At 35.8% G+C, this 16,793-nt stretch overlaps 1 long non-coding RNA gene across 2 annotated transcripts in view; it reads right to left on the bottom strand.

Annotated features, from left to right (window-relative positions):
- Positions 1–4,189: 4,189 nt before the first annotated feature.
- LOC134649539 (uncharacterized) overlaps positions 4,190–16,793 on the bottom strand; it is a 405,305-nt gene continuing 392,701 nt past the window's right edge. For both annotated transcript variants that reach the window (XR_010096969.1, XR_010096968.1), the window contains exon 3: positions 4,190–4,319. This is a non-coding gene — a long non-coding RNA (uncharacterized LOC134649539). The remainder of the gene's footprint in view (positions 4,320–16,793) is intronic.

The raw sequence follows: 16,793 nt of genomic DNA, 5'->3' as shown, positions 1-16,793 counted from the left end.
CCGCGTGTCCTAGTTGGAGAAGCAGCCTAGAGCGACGGGCGGCCACTCGGCCGGCCCGCGGCCGGGCGCTCAGCTCGGAGCCCACAGCTCCAAGGCTTCTTCTTGATCTATGGAACGACCGCGATGTCGTTATAATAGTTAGGAAGTAAGTTTTTTTACTGTCTCTCCGTTTTATAACTGATCAGATGCTTTGTAAAAGTAATGTCCACCGTTCTGCGAGTCATCGCATTTAATTAGTCTCCCAAATGGAGGCCAATCGCGAAATACTTTAAGTATTCCTGTGACTTTTTAAAGGTCCTGCAACTCCTGCATTCTGGCACCCGTTTCGATGGGCCTGTTGCCACTCGACGGCTGCAGATATGCTAAGACGGTGTCGTATTAAAAGAGCCAAAGCATCTCATTATTCTAAAAGTTTCTTGTCGTTTATAGTATTGTATGTGCGCGAATGATTATAACCCCACTCCTTCATTTCTTGTGTAGATACCTACAGTTAGTTATCTATACACACATTAATCATTACTAATATTGAGTGTGGTAATGTCAGATGTCTTGTTTACCGCAGATCTCCTTGTTTACTTACAATTTGATGGAATATGGATAAGGTGTGATTATCAGGGAAAGAAAGAAGCTCAGAAGGAAAACGCCAATTTATTAATTTTAAGTAACGTTAAGTGCTTGAATTACTTGTAAGAGTCGCTTTAAAATATTCATTAAAATATACCATTGAAATAAATATTTATATAAACTTTGATACGTCTCAACGTATTATTTTTGTACATTTGGAGTCGATGCTTAAGGAATTGGCACAAATAAAAGGTAGAATTAAGAAATTTCAGAAAGTAAGAAGAAAAGTTCCATTTTGTATTTCAAAAATATTGAAAGCTATTAATTTGTAACGATAGTGAGCGTTGTATTGTCTATTTTGTAATGTTGGTGAAGCATGAGTAGATTGTAAGTTTGTTTCATAAAATTGTAATAAAACTGACGGAGGCGAAAAAAAAACATGTTATATTTTATACGGATCCTGATATTGCGCCTACGGGCTTTGTGTTACTTTACGAATCTAGTTTGTAAGTTTACTCTTTAAAAGAGTTTTCGCAGGTAGTAATTTTAGTAGGCTTAGTGTTTTTATACTGGCTTGATGTTGTGACATTTATTATTAATAGGTATGATATCGATAACCGACTACCGAACACAAGCGGCCAACAATTATTCATAGCAGAATGTGTATTGTGTAGTGGGCACTGTCTGCGCGCTGGGACAGGATGCGCACTGATTCTTTTTCGTTCGCGAAAGGCAACAGGGATTGACTCCGAATTTAAACAAGATTACAATTTTACTCTAACTTTAAACTTGTAAACAAAATTGAGTGACGTTACATCACTCATAAATTTCGGAGAGCAGGCGGCCCTGCGCCTGCAGTGATCCTAACAAAAGTGTTGCTGTTCGCAAGCATATCATTTTAAAAGACGCTAGATACATTTTCGGTACAAACTTTAGCGAAGTTTTATTGTATTCAATTTATACTATTATTAATAATATTGTTAGAGAATTATGTGTTGTCAGTTTTGTAGTGGACGGTTTGCCTATTAACGATCTCCAGATAATTACGTGAATGCCGTATCTAGTCGACTTCATTGGTTTCCAAAATCGTCTACTGAACAAAACAAGACGTCAAAGTCGAATTAATCCATTACAACTCTGGTAATCATCCTGAATTATTTCAGTTATTTAGCAAAATTATATTATTGTCTAGTATTTCCGATTATGTTACGTTTTATATTGCTTATATTATATATTATGGATACAATGTTTATTAAGTATTTAATATTCATTTGATGAGGACCTAGTCGATTCTCTGTATATCACATTTCCCAAAGTACAAATTCCTTGTTGTTTAGTCCAATTTTGTTTGACTGTTATTCAATGGAAATTATTTTAGAGATCACCCCGCCTGCGGGGCTGTCAGTGGACGCTGCGCTCGGGGCGGCCAAGGCCCGCGCTGCGGGCGCCGGCGCCGAGCGCTCCGTCGCCAGACCTTCATAGCTGGCTAAGGGCGCAAAATGTTATAGTTTACGTAAATCTTAATAGTTGAAATAAATCTTTAATATTTCCATACAACCTACTTGTGTGCCGCAATAGGTGAAATAATACAAACAAGTAATGTTTAGCAGCTTTTAATTTAAGTTTAAACTTAGTTTAATTTGTAATAATTTACATATTTTTGTTATTAAAGCACAATTTATAACGGGGTAGTCCCTACTTTTTGTCTTGTAAACTAATTGTTCTGTGCGCAGTAGACGATACTGTTAGCATCAATAGCAGCGTTGTCGCTAGCACTTCATCATGCTTAGCAGTCATTTCATTTTACCTTATCATTTTTAAGTTATGCTATACGTATTCGCCTACTACACATTATTCGAACTGGAATGCTATTAGCAATAAAATTAATGATTCAAATGACACTATACCTACGATAAACCATAAAACCTTTTCAAAAATACAATAAAAAAAACTCAAAAAATATTGACCTGTTTTATTTTATATCTTACTTTCTACACCTATGTGGGTTGATGGTAGCATTCATGGGACAGCGCAAACGCATAGCTAGAATCCTAGCCTCTACCTTAGTGCGTCTTAATCTTTTTTTGAGTGTTATGTGGAAAAAAAAAATAGTATACCTACTAAAGTTGACGTACGGATTCAGATTGCACCAGTATTGCAGCGCGACATTACTGCCGAATGCATTAGTTACTGCTACTAGTGTCAAAATAAATGTTGCTGCCCGGAATTTTGAAATTTGCGGCAGTAATGTCGCGCTGCAATATTGCAGTATTTATGCTGGTGCAGTCTGAATCCGAAAGTCATCTTAAGGTTTTGCTCGCTATGGAGCATGCGGCCTAAGAAAATTAGTCAAGAATGTTTAATCAAATTATCCCAAATTAAACTCATCGGATCATCGTCGATAGTTTACAAGACGATGCACATCGATGCGCACATTTTACAGCGTCGGGTCGGGTATCCACGTTCGAACTATATTCTAATTAGGTATAGGTACTAATACTACTAATTGACGAACATAATAATAAAATAAAAATTGAGATACTTGAACTTCAAAGGTTGAAAAAGTGCGTCCAACCCTTACCCTTTAGCTGACTAAGCACCTGCCTACTCTACGATTAGTTCTAGTTTGATATTGACAGTAGGTCTCTTGTTAGGTAAGTTCAACTTTAGAATTAGGATATTGGTCAAATAATTATTAAACTTGGTGTATTAATTGTATTTGTGACACAATGAGTGTTTATTTGCGGTCTAACCAGTGTATTAACCTATCGTGTACCTACGGGGCATTCCACAAGAATATATGACTTGCAAAATGTTTTTGCTTTGTATAGTAGCTACCTCAATAAAAACTTGAGCTCCAGAATAGGTACCTATATACCTACTGCCAATTTGTTAGCAAAGCCATGAAATATTGCCATACCAAATATCGCTTTCAGAGCATTTTATAGAATAGAAGAAATTTATTCAGAAATAGGTACCTATTAGAATAATGGCATTTCGGGAGCACAGTGACTAAATTAGGGTTGTCATCTCCTACGTGGTCCGGACGCAGGACAAAATGTTCAAATACTCCGGACATATAAGTGAAATCGTCTTTTCCCCGTCCATGAAGTACCTTTAACTGAATTCAAGCTCCTACAAACGAAGTGCGAGCAACGCTCTATTGCATGGCCGTAAAGGACTCGTCTAAGGCGCAACAAGGAACTGCTATTGCATGACTGCCGGCATGGCTTTTTAGGGTTCCGTAGCCAAATGGCAAAAAACGGAACCCTTATGGATTCGTCATGTCTGTCTGTCTGTCCGTCTGTCTGTCCGTCCGTATGTCACAGCCACTTTTTTCCGAAACTATAAGAACTATACTGTTGAAACTTGGTAAGTAGATGTATTCTGTGAACCGCATTAAGATTTTTACACAAAAATAGAAAAAAAACAATAAATTTTGTGGGTTGCCCATACTTAGAACTGAAACTTAAATTTTTTTTTTCATCAAACCCATACGTGTGGGGTATCTATGGATAGGTCTTCAAAAATGATATTGAGGTTCCTAATATCATTTTTCTCTAAACTGAATAGTTTTCGCGAGAGACACTTCCAAAGTGGTAAAATGTGTGTCCCCCCCCCCCCCTGTAACTTCTAAAATAAGAGAATGATAAAACTAAAAAAAATATATGATATACATTACCATGCAAACTTCCACCGAAAATTGGTTTGAACGAGATCTAGTAAGCAGTTTTTTTTAATACGTCATAAATCCCCTAAATACGGAACCCTTCATGGGCGAGTCCGACTCGCACTTGGCCGCTTTTTTCATTACAGTTATTTCGTTACTTATCGAGCACAACCTCTCAAGTGATTATTAATCTATAATACCCCCCCCAGCATAGAAGTTTGTATGTAAAGGTGCTACGCGAATAGTATTGCTGACTGTACATATCACCTACAATGTAACCTGACTGTTACATAGGTACAATAAAAACTTTAAACTTTATGTCACGTTTATTTAGCGCAACAGATTGTATACCCTCGTCTATAAATTCACATTTCAGATCAAACCCTAATCCTCTGTACAGTTTTGATTATGCACCTACCTAGTAGGTAAATTGATTGAAGAGGTCTAGAGGTTCTCAGCCAAGTAAACTAATAATGAGATGAAATGAAATCTTTATTTCAGGCAACTAGTGGCCCATATATTATTATAAAATGTAACTAAACACTATGATTCCGATGCACTACGCAGCCCCGCAGTGTCAGGGAACCGCCGAAACTTGACACCCTTCGGCCAAAACTCCTCCTTGGTGAAAATGCGTCGTATGAGGAAATCAAAAGATTGGCCCATGAAACAAAGGATTGGCGATTACTCCACCGACAACAGCAAAGCTCTGAAGTTAATATGATGATGATTACCTGGTAAATCGTCACACTACATTGTAGCCATTGTAAGTACATACAATACATTCTTTAGCAAGTGATTACCAAATAGACTTAAGTAAGTATACTTGCTTATACCTACATAGGTTAGGTAGGTACATGACGCACTAACTAACGTACTAACTCGTAGATAAGTACTCATATACGGTGATGCATAGTTATGGCTCTGCTGGGCGGGGTTATCGGAAGCTGTTCATCTTCTTAATGCAACTAGATACGCATTAACTAAGCCGAGCGGCATTAAGGGTCAATAAATATTGAACCTTTGGAGTGGCAAATACCTTAGTGTGACTTGTTCAACACTGCGCTGATAGAGGGGCAAATCTCAGAGCGAGCGTTTCAACTGATCGGTTCGTAGCCAAATGGCAAAAAACGGAACCCTTATGGATTCGTCATGTCTGTCTGTCTGTCTGTCTGTCTGTCCGTCTGTCTGTCCGTCCGTCCGTCCGTATGTCACAGCCACTTTTTTCCGAAACTATAAGAACTATACTGTTGAAACTAGGTAAGTAGAGAGATGTATTCTGTGAACCGCATTAAGATTTTCACACAAAAAAAAACAATGAATTTTGGGGATTCCCCATACTTCGAACTGAAACTCGACATTTTTTTTTATCAAACCCATACGTGTGGGGTATCTATGGATAGGTCTTCAAAAATGATATTGAGGTTTCTAATATCATTTTTTTAAACTGAATAGTTTGCGCGAGAGACACTTCCAAAGTGGTAAAATGTACACACATTTTACCACACACGTGTGTCCCCCCTGTAACTTCTAAAATAAGATAATGATAAAACTAAAAAAAATATATGATGTACATTACCATGCAAACCTCCACCGAAAATTGGTTTGAACGAGATGTAGTAAGTAGTTTTTTTTAATACGTCATAAATCCCCTAAATACGGAACCCTTCATGGGCGAGTCCGACTCGCACTTGGCCGCTTTTTTTAATTATTGATACCGCAATGTAAGGACAAATCACAACAACATAGATACACTCGGCATTAGTACCTACCACCATCTTACGTTTACTTACACATTATTTTATTCAATAAATAATACTAACAATCTGCTTGTTAATAACGTCGAAAAAACTCTGTAAAAGTATACAGCTAACAACTTTCATTCAATTCACATTATTATTCCTGACTTTCCTACACTTTATTGATCCTGAGATCATGATCTTACTTTTTACCATCTATGTACTTACATATTAAGATGGTTTTATGTAACACCTTAGTAGGTACGTATTAAGTAAGTAATATAGATATATATATTTTTTCTTTAACAGTCTTATTTATATAAATAAGACTCTTTTAGCTGCAAAACACGGTAACATATTTTTATGAGACGGGGGAAAAAATACAGAAAAAAAAGCATTGTTGTAAAAAAATCTATAGGTAGGTATATATTATGTAATCAAATAACAATACAATATTTAAAATAGTTATTTGTACAACAAGAGATCAAAGTTTGATATTTCTTCGAGTGCTTATTCTGAGTCCCGTGCAAGCGAAAGATTCTATAATAGATTCACGAGCGTGATCTCGTGTAGTACACAAAAATTTTCACCGGAGCAGTGAGAACATACCTGTTAGACAACTTGAAAAATGTAATCCTTCTTCATCACTTAATACTTACCTACACTCGTTTTCTTAAGATATACAAACAATTAAGTTTAATTACCGCAACCGAACACAAAAACAAAACGTAATAATAAATTTCAGTAAAATAATATGGAAATATCGAACATCAACTAACACTTCAATCGACAACTTTTTTTTGTAAAAAAAACTTTGTAAGATACGGTCCGAATTTCGGATACGTACTATTTGTCAACTATGGTAGAAATTCTTAAAAGTAAAATAATTAATTTTGCGTGATGATCTGTGTATTTTTTGAGTTCATTATTTTAATTGTACAATAAAGTACCTAAAATATAGTATTTTATCTGTTTTTATCAAATCTTAAACTTTATTTTTATTAATTAATTAATATACTCGTACGTGGTTGCACGTAGAACGACGCGGTCTGAAGTTTTTCGGGGGTCTATTATAAACCGTGAATATACCGTTGAATGTCGTTTTAACTTTTTTTTGTCTGTTTCTTTTTGCTAACAGTGTGAAAGGGACAAAGATAATATAACCCAAGTATTTCAAACTTGTATTAGACCCCACATGTTGAAAAGACATTTGACTATAAAGGTCACTTGAATGTCATTTTGTTACACTCAGTGAGCAAAATCGCATTTTGCTCACTGTTTTTAAGAAGCAAAGTACTTACCCTTGTTCGAGCTGCTGAGTTGAAAAAAATATTTCGTCACTAATAAATGTTATTCCGACAAACAGCAAGCAAACTGAATGTGCAACCTTTTAGAGCTGGTACAACGAGGAACATAGCAGCAAAATGGTAACGAGTAAGTACACAATAGTCGCATCCTATCTCGTCGGGATTAGCGGCCGAATCTCAACAAGTATAGGTAAGGTACTTTAACAGAATCCTGCCGTCACTAATCCCTCCGTTGCTAATTTAGATAACAGCACGGGTTGACACGCGTGTAACGACGAGGAAGGATTAAATTAAACCGGGGACGTACTTGGAAACGTATACTAAGTATTAGCACTAGCACTAGTAGCAGTAAGTAGCAGTAGTAGGGCATCTACATACTTATAAAACTCGATTCCCAACGGCGTGCCTATTTTTAATAAGAGGAAAATCTACCTTAAAATTAACGTTCAAGTTTTAAATTTTTTAAGTGTGTCGATAGTGGGGTACTGTACCTACATCATTAAAATATTTAATAAATAGAATACATATGTATTGATGTAGATTGTAGGACATACCTACAATATAATGGACACCTCAATAAAATAAAATAATACCTACAACAAAGAATACAGCAACTCAAGTAAAGGTAAACAACAGGTGGTCTCAAAAGCGATCTCTACACAAATTTCTGTACCGTACTTGGGCTACTCAGTAAACAGTAAGCTCTATTACCTATAGTATTAGGTTTGCCACGGTTATATAAAAGATTAATTCGAAAAGAGTAACTTGTGAAATACATAAGTCCTTAAATTATGGATTACCTACTTAAAGTCTACCTAACTAAAGGGTGTTATATATTTTATAAGAAGGATTATGTGTACATACACAATACTCATGCTCGACGCTGCGTAAAAATTGATACACCTCAAACACCCATCTTATTTTTATGGAGACATTTCCACGTGACATACTCTTTTATAACAGGCTTAGAAATATTACATCCATCGCCATAGTTTATAGAAAATTTGACAATCGTAAAATGAGGGCGATATACTAGCCACCGGGCATCAGTGGGGTGTTTTTATCTGGACTTACAGGGTACATAAAACATTTTATTGCGTTCGATGTGTGCGAGTAATACCAATAGGTTTATGCATTCCTGGTGCCATGAAAATAGGTATTTCATCTAAGATGTTATATTAGGTACAAAAAATGCTTGTTTTGCTTCCATTATATACGTACTTATTTAGCAACCATCACTACTTTAGGATATATCCATGGATGGTACCTACCTATTTGGCATTTACACTCAGTTGCAAAAATGAGTAGGTACCTATCCACTTTGCAGCTTAAAGTACCTGAAGTAGATTAAACGTGAACCCTTACCAGGTCTAGGACATGGTATTGTTTGGTATACCTAATTCAAATGTTATAATTCTCTTCTTTATTTATATTTTGGTAAATACTATCATTATCAAATTAAAGTGTTTTTGATTATTTAATGAATCAATTTTTAGGTACTTACATAAGTGATCAAAACTCCCAAGAAACATTATCGGTTAGCCGCACCACCTCTGTGTTTACGACGCGTAACAACCAATAAAACTGGGGTTCATCGTTTGGCAATCTCCTGACGCATGCTACTGATCAACCCTCATATACATTTGTCTATAATATTTCAAGGTTCCGTAAAGGTAACTATTATTAAGATCATCATCATCATCTTCCTCGCGTTGTCCCGGCATTTTGCCACGGCTCATGGGAGCCTGGGGTCCGCTTGGCAACTAATCCCAGTAATTGGCGCGGGCACTAGTTTTTACGAAAGCGACTGCCATCTGACCTTCCAACCCAAAGGGTAAACTAGGCCCGTATTGGGCCGTATTAGTAATAAGATACTGCTCATTAATATTAGTTAGTATTTGTTTTACAAGGGCGCAAAGTTGTCGTTTCCCCACGTGTTAATATTATATTGATACCCGAGCAAGTGAAATAGTTATTACAAAATCAAATTACTTTTCCCTTTGGCGGATAAAATGCAACTTTCTCGGCAGTTTTTTTACAATAAAGAGAGCCTTTACAAGCTGGAGTGGAAAAATAAAAAAAAAACATTCTACATTATATTTAACACACTATAGTTTCAGGTTCCTTTTCAAATGTATTCACGTCGAAATTTTGGGTAACTAGACACTTTTAGGTTTAAGTCCAAAAAAGTTTATTCTAAGGAATTAATGACTCGCCAGTCCGTTTTTCAGTCAGATCATGTAATTTAAGTATTACAATAAAGTTATTGTTATCAACCAACACTGCTTATTAACTCGTTCTTTACTCGTAGATGGATTATCAATCAGTATATCCGAAACCCAAAACTTACGATCGACCGAAGCTCGGAACTTACAGTCTTATTAGTATAAGAAACGTCTCGCGGAACCCTCATCCATCCCCATTAGCGCCTCGACAGGCTTATGCACGGAACCCATACTTTAAATGCGTCGTATACTTTTTATGTGCGACACGTCTGTATTTTGTAGCGGACGGTAACTTTGATCGTCACGTCGCCTGGTCAGCGAAAGTAATGAGTCGTAAAGTCACTGGACAGTGTAAAATAGACTCAGGTGAAAGACCTTTGCCTGTAAACTTTTACAATGTATCTTAGTTTCGATGGGGTAGTCATACTTAATATAAGATATAGAATCTTTGTCGTAGAGGACGGTCGAAATATCACAATGTGTTATGTACTTATATGTAAGCGATTGAAACTCTTTGCAAATGAGGAAGAGATCTTTTTTCGCAGCTGGTTACGAAACTTAATCATACCTACTATTAAGAAAAAAGTTGTCTTGATTCGCAACTGGTTGCAAATCAAGAGAACGTATATTGTTTTCAGACGTATCTTTCTTTTCAGTGATTTTAACTTGTATATAGAGGAACTTAATAATTCATGTGCTCTGCCTATAATATTCATATACAGGGTGCCCGTTGTAGTCGACTGTACTAGCACCCAAAAGAAAAGGATTAGTATAGTTTTTTTGTTCTTATTTACTGACAATTTAGTTTGACCAACTATAAATTCTTAGATACCTACGCGCGCATCAGTCGACTACAGGATGATAACTTGACTGCGTAAAAAAGAAATTACATAATAGTTACATAGACAAGTTACCATCGGCTCTAAAATTCATATGTATTCATATAATTTTAATTATATCGTAAATATGCATAGTACTAAATACCCAAGTATTAGTACCTTCCCATAAACTACAAATAATTAAGAAGCAGTCTCAAGTTCTATATACTTACTTAACATCGTAATCGCTCAGGACACAACTAAGAGCTTAAAGTATAAAAAGGAATTAAAAAAACTCTTGAAATAAAATATTTATACCAATAAAAGCTACATTAGCCTCTAACCTTTCGTAAATCTTTTAAAATCCTTTTTCTTTGCTATGACAAAGGGCGAGGGGTGTGTCTGACCCCCATGGCGCACAGAATTAGCCCAGTCAGCTTAAATTAAAAAAGAGATCAGGCGAAAGTTAATTCCCGAAGTTTTAATTACGTTTATTTTGTCGTTAGGCAATTCCTAATTAATTTGCTTGAAAGAAATGCTCATCACAATAGGCGTCTTGCATGCAGAAGAAAGCAATTATATTCTTTTTTTTTATTTAACCGGAGCCAATTTTTTTGAGAAGGTATCAATAGGCACTATATTTTTGAGCATACATTACAATAGGGATGATGACACATGTTGAATTTTATAACAAAATCTAGTAAAATAGATAGAAAATGAGCAATTTATCACAATATTGTAAATATTAAAAAAATATATGGAAATACCTAATACAAAAATACAGCACCTGAAAGTTTCAAAATTAAGGTTTTTTTTTAACTTTCAAAAACGAAATAAGTAAGGGTCCGTTACCATTCGATTCCTCACATTTTATACAAAAAAAGATTGTATAGCAACTAAATACATAAACGCAATATTTCACCGACAAACATGCAATTTTCTTGTTTTGTTCATACTTCAAAAAGCGCTCAGTGACCTTGACGTCACGTTCACATAGCGATTTCGTAGGGGCGTTTCGTACGACTACGACGAGTACGACTGTCGGACTTTGACTATCATTTCTGACTTTTGTATTGCTTTAATCACTTTAATGCAATGGGTCCCATATAGACATTTGATCCTAAAATAAAACCTGATTGATTGATACCATAGTTGAAAATTTGTCATCTAGCCTATACAATAAGTACTTACTCTTTATTGCACACCTCACCAAACTCGTAGTTTACAATAAATGTACAGTAACATACACAAAGACAACATAGGTAACAACAGGCGGTTTTTCGCATAATGAAATACAAAAAGATTTAGCCCGAATATCTATTTGAAATCATCAAAGTTAGTCTTAAACCTTATTACGAAGGACCCAACATACCTACTACGTAGCAACTTATGTATCGTGAGCGTAGTCATTTCGGTGTTCTAACTAAAAGGCTCTAAAGCTGTCCCGCGTAGGCTCTGTGTTTTCATGAAAGAACTCTCAGCTCTTACAGGTGTAAGCGCTCTTCGCCGCCTCAATGAAGGACTCTTTGTCGCATCAACCAAAATTTCAGTCAGAGGTTGGCACACGGGTGAATTTTTACCGATAGAAAACAAAATATCAATAGCTAAAAGTTTAAATAAGCATTATAGCAGTTTATACAAGAGTAATTTTATGTTTTACATATAACTACATATATTATGATATATATCTTATTCTTTCATTTTACCTTTAGTCCCAGTTGCATCCTTAGCTACTGCCACGAAACCCAGGATCCGCTAATTAACATTTCTGTAGTGGATTCCTAAATTGGTGGAGTTAGGTATTATTTATTAGTCATTAACTTTGAGTATAAGAGTATTGTACGGATTTATAAAACGGGGAGAACTTAAGGTATGATTCACGTTTTATTAAACTGCAGACCGTTTGTGAATTACCATATCTTCAGCATGTCCCGATAAAGTCCATACGTTAGGTTTGAAGCAAAGCCGATTGTTGGGATTCAGCGGACGCGGTAATAATATTTCACTTTTACGAGGCGCGTCTGCCCGTGCGTCTGCGACTCCGCCCCGGGAATCGCCAGAGTAGGGTTACTACTTGACTCACTAATACTAAGAACTGTCCCGACGATGAACTACTGATTTACTACTCTACTTTTACCTGATTATATCGCATATAAAGAATTTAAAATGTATCCCGCCGAGGTAATTTTGACAGGAATATATTTCACCTCAGTCTCCCGGTGACCACAAACGCTGTAAAACGTGGAGACGTATTTTTAATTAATTATACGTAATATAACCGAAGATAATATGGCTATATTACTACTGGCTACTTATATAATATAAGTAAGCTACGCCGATAAAGTGGAAAAATAAAAAGTAAAAAAAAAATAACCTCATGTATGCGTAATGTGGGGATGATTTTATTTAAAGAACTCCGCGGAAGTAATCACAAGTTTATAAATCAGATATAAATAATATAGGTTTAGGTTATAGGTTGATATAATATAGGTTTTAAATTTTAAAGTAAGTAACTAATGAGTAAGAATTGTTTTACCTATATGAAAGATAACCTGTAAGTGAAGTACCATTTCTATTATACGATATGCCTAGCCCGAGACGAAATGAAAGTGAAATTACCTAAATATGATATGTCTCGAGCTAGGCAGTATCGTATTATAATCATTGCTATACCGCATGAAGTGGGAAATAAAAATACTCATGCTTAGTTCTTCCTAATGCTACATTAACGCAGTATAAAGTCTGAAACTCGGAACAATCGCGAACGCCATCTGCTGAGCGGAAGGTCTATTGTTTATTTCTACTATATGCGTCGCGCATGGTGTCTTGCTTGACGATTATTGCACGACCCATACAATCAAAGTGACCCACCGAGTAATATTATTGTAGTAAGGTTATTATAATAAAATTATTTAAAAATGTTGAAAACATTTTCAAATAAATATCTCACTTTGAGCCGAGACTTGGCCACCCGACCATAATGGCGCATTATCTCTCGCCATCTCGCTCGTAATCGGGCACATGCACTCGACTCCTAAGTGCCGAGTTAATGATATTTCTATATGATAACAATTGTATTTTTGAGACAAATTTCTTTGGAAAATTATAGTAAATGCTTTTGGTAATTGTGTAAAAAAAACGACATGAGCTTTTAAAATAAAGTGATAGGTAAGTATATCTAGATAGTCATCAGGTGTATCATAGGGTCAAATAATTTGGTATCTAAGCTAATACATAACTTAATAGTACGTTATTTCCTATTTATGTACCTGCATATTTTTAAGCTGTCTATACAAACGGAAAACGATACCCGTATCCCTTCGGGGCCTTCGGTAAGTACTTATATTTTATGTGGATGTTAACGTCTCACTTTAGGCACTACTTTATTCAAACAGCCGTTCACCGAACAAATTAAATGTCCAAATTCCGTTTCGCGACGTTAAAAAAGGTCGTAACGTAAACTTTTTCAATTTTCACCTGCAGTTAAACTCGGGTATAAAGAGTCCGCGAAGTAAATATTTTGGAAAGGTTGACGACGCCCGCGAGCAAATGTAGCGACTTGATAAGGGTGCGCCGGTGTAAAATGCATGTAAACACCTCTTTTGCGCTCGGGGACCAAATGTTGTCGACTGCTCCCTTCGCAAATTCAGACGTTGCTACACGGCATCATCGCTGAAATGAAATTCGTGAATATCAAGTTGAAATTACTGATATTGTCTAAAACAAAATTAATTTATTTTAAAAAATTGGGAAAGTGCCGATTATTTCGACATTGCGTTCGGATTGGCTTTATAAATACCTATGGGTGTGTAGTGTGTAAATGAAATGCATTGTTGTAGGTTCTTTGAGAAATGTCTTAAAAGCTTATTTGCAGACTGAGAAACATTGACATCCAAAATTATTGATAGATAAGTAAAATATAGACACATATCATATGGTGATGATGATGGTGACTATGGCAAAAATTTCGATGACAAAACAGAATTAAGTAAGTAGCATAGCTAATAAAACTTCAACTTGCGACCTTACAACAAGAAAATAAATATTTAATGCCTTATTCATTATTTATGTTATGCAAATATAAAATAGATAAAAAATATTTTTAGAATGTACGTATATATGTATACCTACTGTGTACATACGGGGACGAAGTCACGTGACCACTTCTGCATACAAATGTAGTCCCTATTTTCCTCATTGGATATTAATATGTATTATAGAAAATATATAAACGCAATATGATATTGTATGTTAACTGACACAGCTATGCCCCTTTGTTTGATTAATAATTAACAATATAAGAGTTCGGAGCTGTTAAAAATTGTATGAAATTTGTTTTTATGCAGAAGCCATCGACTATCCTCTTAAGTAAGTAAACGTTCTGAAGATGTTGGCGTTACGGTCGTCCACTATCCTCTTAAATTCAAAGTAAATCGCCAATTAAGTTAAGCTAGGATGACTGCTTGTGTTTAGTATTCCACCTTAATGCTATACCATGCTATACTAACTCATTTGAAATAGCGAGGCTACCGGCCGGTAACACAAAAAAGGTCTAGAAAATCAATAACTAACAACTTCAGTGTCACATGAATCGCGAAAGGAAATAATATCCTAATTTGCTATAAAACAGTGAAACCTCATTTTAAGTGTGTGTAATAACCAGACAGCAACCATTCCAGCAGAGGCCTCTGCGAGCAGCAGGAGACCATAACCGCCGGTAAGCCAATTAGCCAAGTCATATCATTTGGGTTAGTATAGCACAGCAAAAATACAGTCCACTGGCTTTACGCCACAGCTTGCATCTCTCAATTTTGAATACAGAATTTTCCAACAAAAATCTTGAAGTTCATTTTCGAACATGTGTAAAGTTTTCAAAGCGAATAAAAACTCAGACATGAAGCCGTGGTTGCCGGTGAGCCGAACAAAATTCAATCCGTTAAGAGGTCTGCTAACTCGGGCCGGCATCAACCAGTGACGGCAATCATTCTAATGGCCGACCGAGATCACAGTCTATTAAATGTATTACAATTTGAATAACAAAACTTCCGTGGGACACAGACATAATTAAATATATTAAAAGATAAGCTAAGGAATGTCATCAGATTCCTCGGTACGGAGGGAAACATGTTGCGAGCGTTTTCGATTTAAAATACGTGAGTGACCCGTTTTTAATATATTTAATACATTAAAACAAAGTTATCGTTTTGAGATTTGTGCTGAATTCGGAATCATACCTACATTTCTCAAAGGATTACGCACACTAGAACGGCCCGGGTCCGGGCCGAGGCATCCGACACTTCAGTTTTCTATAGAATGCATCACGTGATCAGTTGATCACCGATCACCCGTCATAGAAAACGAAGTGTCGGAAGCCCGGGCCGTTGTAGCGTGAGTCATGCTTTCATCTTCGGTATTATCTAACAGGGTATGTAATTAGGTATACACTCCATAAGAAACTTAATGAATGCCGTGTGCATTCGTTATCATTTCATTCAACACACTTAAAATTCTAATTGGGTTGTAAATGTTTCTTTTATATTATATTATAGACTAAATCAAATTTCCGGAGACATACAAATGTAAGTAGGTAGGTACCTACTTTAATAAAATTAAATCTCTTATAAAACATTATTATGAACCAGCTAAAAAAATATACGTTACCTTGATATGTTGTTACCTTACTTCTGTATATAGGCTGTGTCCAGACTGAATTAGTTCTTTACAAACAAGCTGCTTTATCCAATTGAATGCAGTCAGACTGCCTGTTTGATGTGCAACTAATAGTTCTAGATGGTTATTGGTTAATCTGATCTCGATAGACTTGTTTCTTTATCTATTAAATTCTATTTATGGCGCTGTAGCTTTTAAATGACTATGACTACCTACTAGTATTACTCGTATTATTAATAGGTTCTCTATAGGTACTATACTATATTTACGATACTTATTTCCTATACTATATAAGAATTATCATAGGTATATTAGGTATATATACGGAAAGACGGCAAGATAACGCGCTGTGCGCTTCCACATAGAGTCTGTTCGGAAAGAGAAGAGTCGTGGAATGTATTGGACCCCATATATTCGACGACTCTTCTCTTTCCGCACGTCTGTAATATATTATAAACTTCTAGAGAGTCTTCTAGAAGTTTATAGTATATGTGTATGAGGGTATAACTTTTAGGGGTAGGAAAGTATATGGCATAATATCAAGCCACAATTAAGGCATTTAGTTAGTAGGTACGATGCGGCCCTAGACGCTGCAGTCTGAAATGTTTCGCACATACTTGTAGTTTGTAGTATTTATGATCTAGTGTTCAACTTTAATGTATGCCTTTAAGACGAATCGGGTACAAGTACAGGATCATAACACGAAGGATATAATGTTTGAAATTAAATGTATGCTGTCAATAACCGTAACAAACTTTTCGATTATTCGTTACATTTGTTGTAGAGGGCTCTCAGTGTGA

This window comes from Cydia amplana, chromosome 1 (genome assembly GCF_948474715.1).
Source record: "Cydia amplana chromosome 1, ilCydAmpl1.1, whole genome shotgun sequence".
Taxonomy (NCBI): Eukaryota; Metazoa; Arthropoda; class Insecta; order Lepidoptera; family Tortricidae; genus Cydia; species Cydia amplana.
The sequence above is the reverse complement of the archived record's forward strand: the minus strand, read 5'-3'. Positions and strand labels throughout refer to the sequence as shown.